Source organism: Bemisia tabaci, chromosome 4 (assembly GCF_918797505.1).
Source record: "Bemisia tabaci chromosome 4, PGI_BMITA_v3".
In the NCBI taxonomy this organism is placed as follows: Eukaryota; Metazoa; Arthropoda; class Insecta; order Hemiptera; family Aleyrodidae; genus Bemisia; species Bemisia tabaci.
This window is the reverse complement of record NC_092796.1, coordinates 38,376,210-38,393,523: the sequence shown is the minus strand read 5'-3', so window position 1 is coordinate 38,393,523 and position 17,314 is coordinate 38,376,210. Positions and strand designations below refer to the sequence as shown.

Genomic DNA, 17,314 nt, shown 5'->3' with positions numbered 1-17,314 from the left:
TCGGTCTGTTTTCAGGTGTATTATTGGCCTAAACATGGGTTTGTGGCAGGTTTTGGCGAAAAATGCGGATTTTTCTGCATTCGGCTGAAACTTCGCATTTTCCGCCTAAATCGGCCTCCCTGCCCGTGATCAGGCCAGAATCAGACCCGAAAATGACCAAATCATGGTGCAATTCGTTCAAGATCTTAAGCTACTAATAGCCTTAAAGCGAATCTTAGAAAAGACTCAAACGCACGGTAAGAAAAGCAAGCGTCGAATATATAATTGGTTGTGCCAGACAAAAATGCATACAATTTTATTCGTATATTTTTATTTAGATTTGTGCGTGAATATTGACTATATTGAAGGTAAAATATGTACAAATTTTAATTTTCAACTATATTAATAACGATAGTCGCTTGAACGTGAATAGTGTAACTCGATTGTGCACATTTTTGTGGATTACGATTTACCAATATAGTTTTACGTTTATCAAATTCGAAGTTTTGGTAAGCAGAATGTGCAGTGACAAAAAAATGATGTTCGATTTTCTCAGAGAATTTTCGTGCTTCTTTGTATAGAATGGTTATTTTATGGCTTCATTATTAGATCATTATTACGGAACACTGATCCAGAATTTAAGAAGGATCTTAGGCTTTCACATCAAAACATAACACACCAAAATTTTACTCAATAGCCTGGGATTCTTTTCCTCCCTCCTTTTTTGTTATTTAATTCCACCTCTTTAACGTTACATTCAGTCAGTTATTCTTCTCCGTTTAAAATGCATAACTAACTTGCATTGGAGAGGAGAAGAAAAATTACTCGATAATAATGAGCCCATTGTTTCTGAAGTAATGAAAAAGTAGTTCATCAGAAAAGTTGTGTGCTCACGAACTCGACTCAAGAGCATTTTTCACCTCTCCCTCTTCAGAGGATTTGTCGTTATAAATCCACTTTATTGAGACACTGTCATTTCCGGCCTTAAAATATCTGCCGTAATAGTGAAAAGAATTGCAAAAATCAAATTTTTGAAGTTGAATTTCCTTTGTTATTGGACTTTTCTAATTCAAGTGAATCGCATGGTCCAACTTAATTTGTATAATTTGGCTGATTTGCATCAGATAATAGTTTTAAGGCGAGACAATCTGCAAAAAGTGCGGGAAAATTGATGCTATTTTCCATGAAACAGCCAGCGGTCCGCAATATCTCGTGACAGAAGATATCTTCTAATTGTACAAGAAGGTTCTCCGACTATAAATTAACTGATCAATCTTTCTAGGAAGTTTTGACAATATGATCGAATCTACTAAAATATTTAAAAGAAACCAAAAGGGATCTCAGTTAAGAGATTAAGATTAAAAGAGAAATTCCGTCCTGTGACGTCACAAGACAGTAAATTTTCACACTTTCAACAGCATACTTTTTCAATTTGATTCATTGAGAAGGAATTAAAATTTAGCCTCAGCTCATCAGACATGATTTTCTAAGTGGCGTGGCATGCTTTGCGATGTGTCGATTGATCAGCCGTTTAAACCCATAGACAAATATCGAAAAACAGAGGTTTTGTAAGAAAACACTTTACTAATCGATTCTTTACCATAATTTCAAAAGGGAGAAATGTAAATAATCGATCATTTACGCCACGCCACAGAATTTTCTAACGAAAAACTTTCCATTGCTTGATCAAAAATTTTTCCTTCGCGGGCTAAAAGTCGCTTCACCCATGAACGGTCATTGTTGGAGCCTGTTGTGCAAGGTGATGCAACTGCATCCCTTCGCAACATGGGCGGGATGCACGGGAGCCTGAAAGCATCCCGTCGATAGGCTCGAAGAGAGGCCCAAACCACGTGCAGATTCCCATTTGCAGGGACGCCCGACGCGGCCGATCTTACCCGAAAACAGTCGAGAGCCCCCGGACGGATCAATAGCTTTGTCGACCTGTCTGATATTTTCAATCGAAACAAAATGATTAATTAGCGTGTGCGTGTGTGTGTCGGAGCACGAGAGGGTGTGAGTGTGCGAGTATAACTAGAAACGCGACCGCGGCGCAGGTAGGCCGAGCTCCTGAGTCGCGCCCGCAGAGGGGCGGCGCGCGGGGGGAGGGGGAGGGGCCACTACGGGGAGGCTCGCTTCCTCTGCGTAGGGGTGGGCAGCAAAGGGGCGGAGTTTCGCCACTCGGCCTTGGGAGGGAAAATTGAATTCATTCGCGATTGGTTACACTCCAAATAATTACCGCCGACAATTGTTGCAAATTCAAATTTTCCCTCGCTTTTTTTCCCGCTCCCCAGCCGAAATCCGCCGCGTCTTTTTGCCGGATTTTTACTTAGCCCCCCTCCCGCCCCCCTCCGGGTCCTTCCGGGCCCCGCGCCGGGTTTTTCCGGGCCTCCCCCCGTCGGTCGACGCACTTGGACTAATGAGCACGGCCCTGTGTGTGTTTGTACAAGTATGCAAATAATGCACCGGCCGGCAATAATTGCAGTTCGCTTGGCAACGGAAAACTGAAAAGTATCGCGCTAAATTAATTTCGGCCCGAACCGTTTGGGTGCATTCGAAATGGGAATTATCGAGCGTAATTGGCAGGTATTTCAGTTAGCCCCCGAATTGGGTGCGCCAACGTGATAGTTATGCATTAAAACTCACTATTAAAGCTAATTTTTCAGCCTCTCGAAATTTTTCGAGAACATTCACTATTCAGTTCCGACCCGTGCAACATTCCAAATGGACTTTGCGAACACGGAAACTGCATCCGCTTCTATCATCCGTGCATTTAAATACTTCGTGCTCCAATACAGTGATAGAAGAACTTTTTTGGGGGAAAGGAACATGATTGTAACGTCATAAACGCCCTCCAATAATTAATAAAGCCAATTGATCCTGCGGCCCCCTCTGTAGTCTCTATAGGCGTATTTCCACCAAATTGGCAACACTGTCATCCCTTCATTTAAGTGCATTGAATATATCGATTATATAGGTGAGGAAGACTGTCTCTCCTGGAATCGATTGTTCAACATACCTCTGAATGGAAAAAGAACAGTGTTGCTTATACTTCCCATGCAGAATCGCCACTGACAGGCCCTATAGTACAATCTATCTGCACTAAGAGAAAAATGTTGGTAAAACTTCAGTCTTCAAGTGATAAGTTGCCTCGTTTTGATAGGTCCACAAAGCTGACTTGTTCAGTCTACTGAACCGAAGAATTAGATTGAGATAACTGATTTGGTAAAATTCGGTTCGAAGGGTCGAATAAGTGGTCGAGCAAACCAAATGACTCGGTTTTGAGCATTGAACTTTAGGTTTAATTTAACCGCAACATCTTGGTTCTGCCGAATTTTTTTCAATATACGTTTGGGCAGTTAAATGCATAACAGAATTTTCATGGAACTCGGTTAAAGACAAAAATCAATCTTAGAGAAACTAGAAAAATCAATTAGATAACTAAATTTAAATATTGTATTGTTCCGAAGAGCTGATTTAACATTGTGTAGCAAGGAATTAATATTTCCGGCTCATTTCAGAAACAACGTTCAGGTGTTATCAGTCTCGCCATGCAGATAAGTATCTTAACTTGTCTCTGATCTTAACAGATGACAGAAAAAATGGTTCTTCTTTGCGAAATGTAGTTTAAATATACAGAGTGTATGAAATTGGCAACGTTTCGCAAAAAAAGGAACCCGGAACGAATCCGGTTCTGAATGAAAGAACGTATCTAATAAATCCATTCACCATCTACACTTCGATGAGGGTGGCTTGTCATATAATTCTTATATCTTATTACTCAGCAGAATTTCTAACACTATGAGTTCAAAAAATTTAATTTTGACTCTAATTTTAATTTTTGGAATTTCTTGGCTTTGTTTTCCCCGCGAAATGGTTTGGACCATTTCTCCACCTTATTGTTACCCTGTAGGTTACATATACCTTTATCTGCTTGTGGTGCCGCGAATTTCCCTTAAACTACATTGGCCCGTTTACACCATCTTAAAACGAATTACATCTAATCTTGATTTGTAATGAAAAGTCCCTGTGGCAACGTCATCGCTGATAGTGTTTATTTTTCTCCTCATAATGACATGATTGAGTAATTAATGACTCATAATAAATGATTCTCCATCATAATGATGACGAGAGGAATTCATTCCTCCGAAAATTTTGAAACACATAGTTTCCGTTTGATATGGCAGCAAAGCGTTAAAAATTGGTTATGGGTCATAAATAAAAGCCGGACAAAAGAAATTTCTGGGGCAGCCAGAAAACGCAGAGGCTCAAAAAACTGGGAGCGAAACCATGACCTCCCTCATTTCCGGGACTAAAAACTGTGGCAGCATTCATTTCGCAAGCTTGCTTTCGCGATGCTCTGTAGCGTTGTCAGATTAGTCATATTTTTTGGTTATGCCTCCGAGTTCCCAGTTATGTTCACTGAAAATCGGCGACAAAATATTCACCGCTCCCGGCCGTGTAAAAAATCCACCCTTTTGACACGTAATTCTCACAAACATTTGGAATATTTTCACCATCCGTGGCAACATACCATTCCAACATTGGTGATATATTTTTCTTCTTTTTTATTCTATAGCAAGTGCACTTTTAGGCAGTTGATTTATATTCTGACGTGCGGCGTTCGGCCGGAAACCGCATTGTTGCATATTTTACGCGCGGTGTGAGCGTTTGCAAAAAAAAAAAAAATAAATAAAAAAAGTAAAAAAGTCGGGAGCCAACCTGTCACTTCCAGCCTCCCGCGATTTTTCGAGCGTGGCAAACGCTTCGCAAATATTTTATCTTTTTTCATCCTTTTATTTTATCTTTTTTTCCTCTTTTTTTTTGCCGCGAATATGCGCATCAGGTTATACAACCGTGACCCATTTAAACGCCAGATGCATTTCGCGGATTTACTCCCTGGTCCACACTGTTTCCGTTCTCGGCATGTCTCGCATTGCATGTGCCATATAAAAAGAAGACGGAAAATCAAGACAGTGCCAGAAATAAGAAAAAATAAGTAGAGATTTGAATTTATTCAAATTAAGTTCTTACGTGTTAATGGATAGGGATATATGTCACAAAAGCGTTGCGAGGAGGAGGGGAATATAAGATTCCGAAATGTAGCCTTACGTCTGTTATGAGTTATATATCCTTAAAAGCACAAAAGCCCGCTGGGTAAGTCTGCGACTTTTCTTCTATGTAACGGGGAGACATTTGGTTTTGGAATGATGATTTTTTTCGGGATAAAAATATTCGACCAAAACACAGAAAGTATATGAATCAGTGAGTTCGAAAACACACCAACTCGGGTTTTTTTCGATTTTCACTTTTTTACAGTTTAGTGTCACTTATGGTCAGAAGCATCTGCACGCAAAAGGAAATTTCGAAATTGCAATCGGAAGTGCTCGAAACAGCGACGGGAAAAGGGAAAAATCGAAGTATTTCATTGGAAATACCAATTTTTGGCCATTTCAAGGAAGACGGGTGACCATCCAATTTTGCGGTTTTCTTTTTTCAGTTCAGTAGGTATACCTCGTACCAACAAGTTATGTAAATATTCAAGCGTTATACAGGTCGAAAAATATAAAATTTTCAGGGCAGACTATGAAAATCCAGTATCTGAAAGTCGGTGAGAACGAAAACATACCAACTTGGAAATTTTTAAACGCTTAATTCTCTGTCATCAAACATGGTGTATCGATTTCAACTTGGTGCTTTACAAAGTCTCTAAGTACTTGTCCTTTGGCACCAAAAAGGTTCTTCTTAAACTAACTGCTTCGCCCGCTGCGCAGTTTTAGGTGTTTCCTAAACAATTTTTTTATCCGAGTTGGTGTGTTTTCGAACTCACTGATTCATATACCAATCAGAAGTCCACGAAGCGATGCAAATTTGGTTTTCGTTTTACCTGAAGAAACGCTATTCCGATGGCATTTATAAGGTCTTCAATCTTTATTTGTCCATGCACATGTTTTCAAAATTTTGAAAAGTATGTATACGCTCAAAGATGTTTAGATTACGCCACCCATTCCTTTGTTTTAATGACATAAGAGTTGTTATATTTTTGCAAAATGAGACGGAACCGTATATTCAAAAGCAGAAACATTGACAGAGCCACTATGAATGTTAGCTCGTCTAGCCAGGAGAGAACAACTGGAGTCAGAAGCCCACCGCTGAGCTTGGCGGGCGGGGGCGCCTAGGTACGGAAAGAGTCCTTTTTTGAGCAGCAGGGGGCGAGCGTTGAGCCTTGCAATAAAATCGACGCGATTTATTGCAAGACGGCGGGCCCATGGGCTTTTCAGCGATCCCAGACGATTCCTTATCAAAAACGGGTATAAAAGCCGGGCGTAAGGCGGGCATTTTTCCTGAGGAACAGGCGAGTACCAGGCCGTGTCGGGTGCATGTTTCATAATTTCTCCTTTCTCTCATTCTTTCTTTCCATTGTGCCACGACTTGAAGAATACACGGAAAAAAGACGAGAGAACACGGGGAGCTACTCTGCACGCACCTGTTTCGGATGTCGCGCCCCGCCATTTTTATCCGTCTCGACTTTTCTAAATATTTTCCCTCACGAAAATCCCCGGCGGAACTTCGGGGCCTTTCATGTTCCGCCTCCGCGATGGGGAGTTGAACGCTACCGTGATCAGGCGAAAGGTCGTAAGAGTGCTCCAGCGTTGCCAAAGTTCTCCGCGATAAGATATCATAGTGGAAAAAAAAAACTCCGGCCGTGGAAGCCGCATTAACGTGCTATATAGGCATACCGCCCGCGTTCCGGGCTCAAAGGCCGAAAGTTCCAGATATAGCACCCGGAGCAGCTGAAACTACGGCTTCAGCACCCGGAACTATCGGCCTCTGAGCCTGGAACGGACAGTATGTTTATATGGTCCCTACCTTCTTTTCCACAAACACTTGAAAAAAAGTCTCTTGGATCCTGAGTCCAGAGGCTCCAAAAATTTGACGAGAAAAAATACTCTGAATCAATCGGATTTTTGCTTGATTTGAGAGCCAATCCTCTTACTTGAAGCGGAGTTCCTTTTGGTTCAAGCCAAAACCGATAGAATCAGGAGTATTTTCTTTCTCTTTTTTTTTGTCGATTTTTTAAGAGTCTAGACTCTAGATTCAAGAGACTTTTTTCCAGTGCAATTTTCCGGGTTATTTTCTTGGTTTTTTTTTCTCGAAATCAGGTATATGCTGGACTTACTCGATCATGACGGACTTGGACCTCATATACACATAGGACTCCTTCCTCATATCAGATGAGCTTGAACTGGAAATAGGATGAAAGAGGAGAAGAGGTGTGGAAGAAGAGAAAGGGAAATTAAACCGAGAAGGATAAGGATTCAAGGAAGAAGGAGATAAGAAAATGAAATACAAGTTGCATAAGAAAAAGAGAAAGGAGTAAAAAGAGGAGAGGAAGAATTAAGAGAAGGAGAAGGAAGGAGAAGGAACAATAAGAATTCTTGTTGAAAAAATAGTTCCGGACAAAAGCTCTGTCACATGAATCTAGCTTTCGGGGTGCTAAATCATCTTCGATTGGTCAAACAGAACTCTCTGTTTGACAAATCAAACTTTCGGTTCGCGTACTGAACCTCGGTGCTAAACGACGCTGACGAATGAAGTTTGATAATAGGAGCCGAAAGTTTGGTTTGACAAACCGAATTGGGATAATATGAAACACCGAACGTTCGATTCTTACGACCGAATTTTATTTCAGTGAAGGAGAAGAAGAAACAGGAAAGGAAAAGAAGAAACTGAAGGATGGAGTAGTAAAAGAATATTCACTTCTTCGTCTTTCCTTACTCCTTTCATTTTTCTACTTCTTCTATTTTTTTATTTGTTCTCCCTCTTCTTTACGTTTTTCTTCTTCTTCGTTATCTCACCTTCTCCTTCTCCTCCATTTTCAGGTCTGAAACCTCTTGCCGGCTAGCAAGTATAACCTATAAGTAAAGTCGAATCTAAAAGGCCCGAGTCTATCAGACTTTGCCAAAATTGCAAATCAAATTCTTCGAGAAATTTAAATTAAAGAATGAAAATATTATTCTGTCGATTTTGCTTTTAGCAGAGGAAATTTGGCAACACCTGAATGCTCATGTGGCGTTTTTTCTCAACACGGCAGAATGTAACGGCCTGCTCTGAATGCGGAAAGCATATTTCAAGTCCGACCTTCACTCGAGGTATCAACACCACGCAATAGTCTCTGACTCCGAAAAAGTTTTTCCATTAACGTCAGCCCGTTAAATTGTTTTTAAGGCCTTTCATGACCGATAGAAACATCGGGGATTTCTGTCATGAGGTTGATGACGTGGCCTTTTTTCTTCAATCCTGAGAAACACTTTCATGGAATCCTAATTTTCTATGACGGCTCCTATTTCTCTATGGAAAAAAAGGCGTGATAGAGGAAAAATACTTTAAAATTTAGTAAAGAATTGTCATAACTGGACCGCGTTTAGCAGAAAGGAACCAAGTCATATCAGCTATTGGCAAAAACTGGGCAATCTATTTTTTTAACAAGAGAACGTTTGTGCGGATTCCTTTGAACATTTTGAGGAATTTACTTCGCATTATGCAGAAAATTCACTGATCTTTACACAAAAATCTGCACAACCATTTTCACGTGAGAAATTAAATTGCTATAACTAGGCCTATGAGTTATAACTTAAACTCGGCAGACAAGAACCAAGTATCATACTGTTCAAAGAGAAAGAGAGAAAGGAAAAAATTCTTGAAACTTTTCCTTATCCCACAAAGCCTTTTTGGAGAACTGAAACGCAATCATTTCATTGCTTTCTTAGAGTGGTAAAAGAACTAATTTCGCAGTATTTTTTACAATTTTTTCTGATATGGGAAATATCATATACTTCTTAGTTTCTACTTAAATTCAAAATTCATCAAATTTCAGACAACTGTATATTTACTAGTATACTTGATTTAGCAGCCATGTAATAAAATATAAATAGCATGGTCAATCATCATAAATTCGTGATCGATTGTAATGATACGATCGATATTTCAAGGGCTTTTTTGATAACTGTAGGAACGTCTTCGTAAAAAATCGTGGTTTATCCTAGAACCTAGACAAAAAAACGTAACAACATTTTAACTAGGAAAAATTACCGCCTCAGGAATTGTATTTTCATTGCGGGACTTTTAAGAGTTGGTACCTAAAATTTTACTGATTTTGCCTCTGACGATAAGCAAAATTTTGGACAGCGATTGCACATAGTCATTTTCTTTTGAAAAATTGAATTTTTCTAGTTAATATTATAATTATGAGACGGAGTTACGTTCCCTCGTCTGCGGGCTGATTATTGAAATTGATAGACAGAGCGAAGGAGAAAGAAAACGTAAGGAACACGGAGCGATCCCATTGGTTGAAATGGGTGGTTGTTATAGACTAAGAAGGAAATGATGGTCTGACTAGAGGGTCTCTTGTCGGTTGCCGTTATTCTATTACTTATCCTCCTTCGTCCATTGTATCTACCGAATTCCACCGAATAAGATCGTTTCATTATCAGTTTGTCTTCCATGTCTATCGTATTGTCTATAAATTTCAACAATCAGAGAGGAAGGAAATGTGGCATTAAACTGGCTGAAAAAATGATAAAGCAAAAGAGTGAGAATCTATATAGGTTGATATCATTAAATAACTTACCGATGATGATGATTATTGATGAGAGCTAAGAGCTATTTGTAGAAGTGAATGAGTTACAGAGGTTGTGTTGATGATGCAATAGTGGCAGCAATTCTTGATTAAGAAGGCGACCGCGAGATGGCGTTACCGTGTTACTAATGATAAGATTCGCACTAGGAGGAGATTCGCGAAACGACGAAATCGCAGGACGATTCGCGGAGGATTGTAAGAGACTAATAGGCCTTAATAAATAGGTAACTAAAGAATAAAATAACCAAACAACTAAAAAACTCAAATAAGGATTTCTTTTTGATAAAAATTTTCAAGGATAATATAAAACGTATCTAAAATTTTAGGCACATCGAATTTCAATAAAAATTATACTAAACATATGATAATTTCAAAAATTTTCTCCTACAATAATTTCTTTAAATATAATTTTTTTTAGAATACAAAATTTGTAACAATAAAAACTTAACTTTTGAATTTTGCAAGGGTAAAAAAAATATACAATATAAATGGTTTTGTTGTTTTGAAATGTATGGTGAGGAAATTTGTTTTGGAAATTTTGTTTTGAACAGCTGTGATGGGGCCTGATTAGTTAAAAGGAAGGGAAGTGTAATATTATAGGAAGGGTTTGGAGCCTGTAAGGGGGTTGTTTTTAGTAGTCTATATCATTAGGTTTTTTGGGGTTCGGTACCCCTAGGTTTAGGTTACGTTTTTTTTTTTGGTTTCACTGAGTTCGAATCTTGAGTTACATCTGTCCTGGGCCAGTCATAGCGTGAAGACTGACTACATCGAAGTCAAAATAGCACTTAAGTGTCCACCTTGATCGGTTTATCTACGAAGGGATGAATTGCACGGTATGTTTATGATATGACTGAACTGATCAACACACTATCCATTTGACAACCTCTATTCTTGAGCTATTGTCCACACTCCTGAAAGTCTCTACTGAAAAATTCGTTTCTGGAACTTTGGGAATTGCACCGTTGGTAACTGAATGAGTTGATGCTATTGCACCTTTGAAAAGAAAAGAAAGAGAGAAAAAAATCATTAAAATCAAAGCAAGTGAAATAGTTTCAATCCTAGGTTTCTTCCAAAATTGTGTTTTATGAAAAATATGCTCACAAATGAAATCCTTCAGGGCTAAGATCATAACAGTTACTGTCTTCGTGACAAGGTGCCTAATCAGATTCTTTCATTCAAGCTCGTTCATTTTATTTTCACGAAGTTTTGAATCTTTATTTTGCATCTTCTTTTCAAGATACCTATGTCTGTATAATTACCTCATCTCATTTTTAATCATCAAGTAGCTCCGAATTATATCAGTATTTTTTTTAAAAAAAAAATCATCACGATATCAAACAAATATTCCTAAAATGCCGGATTCACTTTGAATTTTTTGCAGAAAAAAACGGACCCAATACGCACGGTGCGATATTTGCCTACCCCTACATTATTCTTTATTAACTAGAAGTGGTTTTTTAACATAGAAAACTATGATTTTCATTTTTGGCCGTATGAGAATTTCAAGTAAAAGTATTGCAATGCAAAATATGTACAATATCTACATATTTCCTTATTCCCACTGGAGAATCCCCTTAGTTAGTTACTTTTTAAAGCATATCTTTAATTTTTAGCCAAAAATTTTTTTTAAAGTTGTTCCCCACAAAAAGCACAAACTTCAGCTACACAGTGTTTCGAAGCAGTGGCGAGGTGTGAATGATCGATTATCGACATTTCCCAATTTGAAGCTTGAATCGTTTATTAAGGTGTTCGATGCGTACACCCTGTTTATCAATCTTTATCCATAGGTGTAAAAGGCAGATCAATCGATATATCGCAAAACACGCCACGCCACTACTTCAAAGCCTCGGCAAGAAGAATTTTATGGAATGTATGAATTATCCCCCTAGATCGACAACAGGGGTTATTGGAGGGTTTTCTCAATCACCTCCAAGTCTCATTATCTAGTTTATCGTCGGCGGCCCTTTTGAGGAACTTTCTTACATCATGATTTCGGTCCTCACCGCTGAGGCGGGAGGCGGGCCCGGCCCTATAGTTTTATTATAACATCATTATTTCACTCTGTTACGGCATCGTGGATGATCGCGGTTTTCCGCCGTTTCATTGCAGCCGCGATGCACTTTCAAGTCAGCTCCTCGCATTTTCTCACACTCAAAAACATTGCAAAATTACGAGAGCATAATCCATCGGTGATGTCATCTTCCCTTGCACTAAAGAAAATTGTTAAGAGCACTTGGTACCCCCTTGGATTCCCCAAATTTTCATTCTTGGCATTCTTTGCTCTTAAGAAATACCGGGCTTATTCCAATTTTTGGTAAGTTTTGTGAGAAATATGAGTTTTGAATTGTTTACTGTGATAACAAAATGAAACTGGCCAGACGAGGGGTTGATTCCAATAAAAATATTTACTTTGTATGCTCAGTATAAAAGCGGGTTACAATTTTTTTGACTTCTACCTAGCTCAAATTGCATAGCCTTCAAAATGAAGGAGCCACCAAACTCTGGCTTACGTATATCACTGCTGATTACTGCTGTCTCTTATTGTTGATTTTAACAAGGTTTCTCATTTTTGTAGACTATTCTTTTAAATTGAAAAATTAAGATAAAATTAGCGAGAAATGTGATAATTGATCACTTTATAAATGACACCACAAGTACGAATTTTTAAATGATCCATAATTTTGAGAACTGAGTACATTTAAATTTTTAGGAAGAAATATAATTTGGCTCCTTTCATTTTCCGTTGTAATACAAACACTTTTTTGAGTTCGAACTTCCTTTTTTCCCCCTCATGTTTATTTCTTATATTGAAGAAGGAACTTTAATTGAAATGAGAGAATCATTAGAATCGGCGACTGGCTCCTTCTTCCTGAGGGATAGGCAGTTTGCGCTACAAATAGGTAAAAATATTGTATCATCTTTTCTTCGTGAAACACGAGAATTTTGAAGCTATTTTTGGTCTAAACAAAGACTGCAAAGATGATAAAAGGACCATCTTGTGGACTTAATCATTCAGTTTCACTGGACTATTTCTTTTTAGTTCCTCGTAAAATTTAAAAAAATGGAATTGTGTACCTATCTCAGTCCCAAATAGCGGTCACGTGTTAAGAATGGGTTGGAGTGTTTCACTGTGATCTACTTTTAGCTGCGCTCAAATAAAAGTACGTTTTCAGTCATGAGTTGATCTTGATCATTTCCGAAATATATTTTACGCATTTTGCATACAATTTTGACGCGAAAATATGTATTGCACCTCTATAGTTCCTACACAGTCCACGTAATTGTTATTTTTCAGTTGGCGCTACTACAGAATTGCATTGAAAATTACAACATTGAAGCAAATCATAAAATTAGTGACGCGTTGAAGGCCAAAGGGAAACTAAATAAATGGGGGATTTATGGTGAGAAACGTTGGTTCGGCTCGATGATGACCGCTGGAGAGAGAAGCTCCGTTTTGCGTGAAATCGTTTAACAAGTGCCGAGAGTGAGGTTGTACCTTCACGCCTCTCAACTCGGAGCCGACTTTTTTTCCCCTCTCTGTTTTTTCCCATTCTCGATTACTTTTACTCACCGATGAACCATGAACGCTATTAGTCCGTAATTTTATTGGTTTTGCCCATAATCGAACAATATTTTAACCGTTCCTGATTCGCAATATCAAACACATATGCCACTGTTGGACGACAAAAAACGAGTATTTGAGCGGCTTGGAGGACAAGGCACATACGTGCTTTTGCTGTTTCAAAAAAGTTTCAAAATTACATGGAGCCTCATGGCAAAAAGGTAGTTTAAACTGACTTTTTGATGCTTTAAGTTGGATTTCAGTTATGAATTTTGCGCAGAATATACTATCTAACTACAAGTAGTTTTAGTTGAGTTCAGAAATATCTCAATTTTTTAAAAAAAACTGCACTTATGCGCCTTGTCCTCCAAGCCCATCATTTCAGCTTGTTTGCCTTTACTTATCTTTTAAGTTGAACAACATGGTCGTGTGATATTTGTGAAGAATAGCGGCCAAAATTCCCCTCTCAAATCAAGAGAAAACTGAAATTCACAAAGTTCCTAATATGAAGTAGACGTTGTCCTAATTTCAGCCTCATACTTCAGCATGTATTGAAGTGCCGTAATTTTTTGACGTGCTCTGGGATTTTGAAATCTCTCCTCGGCTTAAATTTACTTTCCTTGGACTAAAAGATCGAAGCATTGTCAGTTGCTTATGGGGCATTCCTGGGAAAAATGATCGAGGGCAAAGTTTCTTAGCCGCATTCGGGCAGGAAATCATAGGTTTGCACAAAACTTCACTCCTGCGAATATAAGTGAAGTTCAAGTATGATGCATAACACATTCGATTAAGTCTATTTGAATGCGATTCGTTAAGGGGTAGCTTAAGAAGCGGCATGCTATTTTTCAAACCATGACGAAAAAAGAAGCATCCCTGATATTGCTCGAGGTGTTTTTCACGCCCAAACTTCATACAATACGTTGTCGTAATTGCAGTGTTACTTTTATTGAAAACTATAGTTCGGTCTACAGCAATTCACCGGTCCAATAATGATGCTGCACAAGTAACATTGTACGGACGTCTAGAAATGTAGGTTGTACCTAGAATCCACAACTGGTATTGTTAGGTCTCATTTTGAAGAGAAAAAAGAATCTGTGAACATTTGGAAAGCTCTCGTAGCCCTCTTAACTCATCGCTGTTTCGCGACTTGTAAAGGGAATCCGATTTGAGTGACAGGTGCACTGCAAGGAGACGAGGTTAAAAAAAGCCCGATAAAATGGCGTTATGATCTTTTTGAGATTGATACCCGACTATTTATTCAAAAGATACAGCTTACATGAAAAAGTTCAGGGACCCGGAATACTTGAAAAGTTCAAATTAATGATAAATTGATGTGAGTCCTTGATACGCTTTGTTCTTGCCCTTTTGAGTCATTTCTGTGCATATTTTTCAATTTTGGAACATTCATCCTTTATATTTCAAGATATTTTAAATACAAGGAGGAAAGGATAAAGAGACAAAATAATTGTCACCAAAAGCTAGTCATTTTGTTGATTTCAACTGCTCGGTCACAACTCTTATTCATGGTTTCAAATACCCATGGATTGATCAATAAAGGTGTAAAGTATGAGCTAAATCCTAAAGTATTAAATAAGAAACTTTCATCGAAAATCTATGGTCTAAATTTCGATTTCAAATAAAATCCAGGTGCAGTCAGATTTTCAGATTGAATACACTACTACTGGTCAGCTTACGGATTGTAAGTCATCAAGATGTATGTTACTCAAAACTTGTGCCACGCCTCTTGGAAAGTTGCAAAATGCCGTCCATTATGAAAGTTTTATTTCAAAAGCTCAGATTCAAACGAGAAAAATAAAAAGCTTTCTAAAGCAGGGGGAAAATACCTTCAACCATCCCTGAAACAATCACAATAGGTCAATGGAAGTTTCTATCATTTGACACTAATGGTTACCACACAGGTATTTGCTTATAACAAGAAATCACTGCCAGCGTGTAGAATATCTGCTTGGATTTGCACGGCTACATGAGATTTTCCTACTGGGAACAAGGTGTAAAGTCAATTCTCACTCAGCCAGTGCCTTAATGCCTGATAAGGTCTCTTCTGCCGAGTGTGATAACAGTATCATGTAAAAAAATCATACTTTTGATAATGCATGCATACGTGATACATTCCGTTTCAAAAGAATAGTTTTCAAGCGTGCAGGGCATGGAATGTTTCCTTTGCTTAAAATTTTAGAATTTTTAGCCTTGCAACATCTTTTACTCCTCTTACTTTTGAGCCGAACTCGTGGAATACATTTTATATCACGTAGTTTTATAGATCACCAGTTTCCACTTTTTAGTTTTATAAGCACCCATTTTCATCCCTCAAAATCGACACATGCCGATAGCAAAAACTCCATGCAGCTATATTACACACTTTCTATCAAAACCCTTCGTTTTGAAAATTCCTTGAATACTTCGGGAACCATGGTGAAAATCAACGGCCTAAAGAATGCGTGCCCTCTTTTGGAACAAATGTCAGACTAAACTTTTTACAGTATGGGTGGAAAGAACTGGCTGAAGAATTTCACCAGGATCCTCCATGCTTCCATCAAATAGGAAAGATATAGGTTGTTTTAGAAGGATTCCCCTAGTTTGTAGTTCAGAGCACTTTCGTCAGAATACGGTTCTATTTTCAATCGTAGATTTTGGAATGTTTGAAGAACATGTACATTAGAGCTAAACCAACAGAGAACCCATAGTTTTTCGGACCATTTTCTGACGGTGAGCACACGCTTGAGTGTACCGAATTGATAATGGTCGCACAAACAGAACTGAGAGAAACAAGACTAAGTTTCCGGTGCAATAAAAGAATCTAAATATAATCTTAAAATCTGCATTAACTTTTATGGTGGATAAATAATAATAGGTAGTCAATACATGCTTGAATAGGCGGCAATGAAACTTCCCACGGAGCCAGCACAAGTTCTGAGAGCAGTTAGTAAGTAGATGACCGCCCATCAGTTTTAGGCCTCTGAAAACTTTTAGCGTGCAAGGTGTAGAGTATGACCATCATTTAGTGTTAAAGTATCGAGATTGCTTATGTGTAAGACTAAGTTGATACTGTAGAATGCCTGAAGCGGCATAAAGACATAGGAGAAAAGAGGTAGCACGAATGGAGGAATACGCACTTTGTGACGGAGGCAACACCATATCGCGAGCAGGTATAAAGCATTGAGCAAACTCGATGGTAAGATTTTTTCCGTTCCCGCACTCGAACCGACGCGCCGCGCACACGAAAGAAAACCGCAACTAAAAACTAAACGCAGGAACTAAAAAGATAAGGAAACTAAAAAAACTAAAAAATAAAAAAAACAACGGAAACTGTAAAAAAAACGACAGCAGACTGGTGGCTGATGACGAACTGCAAGAGAGCTAAGCAGCTCAATGGAGGTGCGAGGAATAGTGGAAGTTGGTGCTCCACCCTCACCCCTGCTGTAAATAAAACTACCCCTACGCTTTGTCAGTTTATATGCAGTCCTTTTGCAAAACATGAGCGAAATATCCAATAGTGCAAGGCCCGAACGAAATTTGCCCCTTTTCCCTCTCGCTCGAGCTCGGGGCTCGCCGTTCGGCACTAGCGCTTAATCCCGCGCACCCCCTCCCCCACCCCCGCCCCCTCCCCTCCAAAATCCTCTCCCTTCTCCCCCTCCCGCTCGTGGACATTGACTACCGGAAATTTTAATGAAAATCATGAGCCTGCGTCTCTCCGTGTGAGTGTGTGCGCGCGCGAATTTTGAGCCAACTTCCACTGGGCGCAAACTCGATTTCCAGCAATTTAAGAATCAACTTATGCAAATAACGCGCCCAACTGATGCTCTTCACTTCGACTGGCCCGCGCTGGCTGCACTCATGCACCCTGCAGCCGAGGCTCCGAGGGGGTGGCCAAGGGGTTGCATCCAGGTGGGGTGCGGGCCGAGGGGGTGGGATAGTGCGCGCACCGCTCGCTAATATGAAAATAGTTCGCCCGATGTCATGGTAACTCCGCCGCCCCTGCCGCTCTCAAATTTTCCGCCTGAATTTTTTTCGCAACGCCATGAAAATCAGTCTATCCTCCTCGCCGGAAAGCTACTACTATCGTTTTTCGTAACGACATAGTTTGATGGTGTTTTTGAGCGTAACCGAGCCTGGTC

General features: G+C 39.2%; 1 protein-coding gene across 1 annotated transcript in view; it reads right to left on the bottom strand.

Moving 5' to 3' along the window:
• dati (zinc finger protein datilografo) overlaps window positions 1–16,650 on the bottom strand; it is a 169,018-nt gene extending 152,368 nt beyond the window's left edge. Inside the window, exons 1-2 of the mRNA XM_072299807.1 lie at window positions 16,313–16,650; window positions 9,608–10,609 (exon numbers count right to left, since the gene is read on the bottom strand). The gene's annotated coding sequence lies outside the window, so the exon portion shown is untranslated. The remainder of the gene's footprint in view (window positions 1–9,607; window positions 10,610–16,312) is intronic.
• Between the last annotated feature and the right edge of the window lie 664 nt (window positions 16,651–17,314).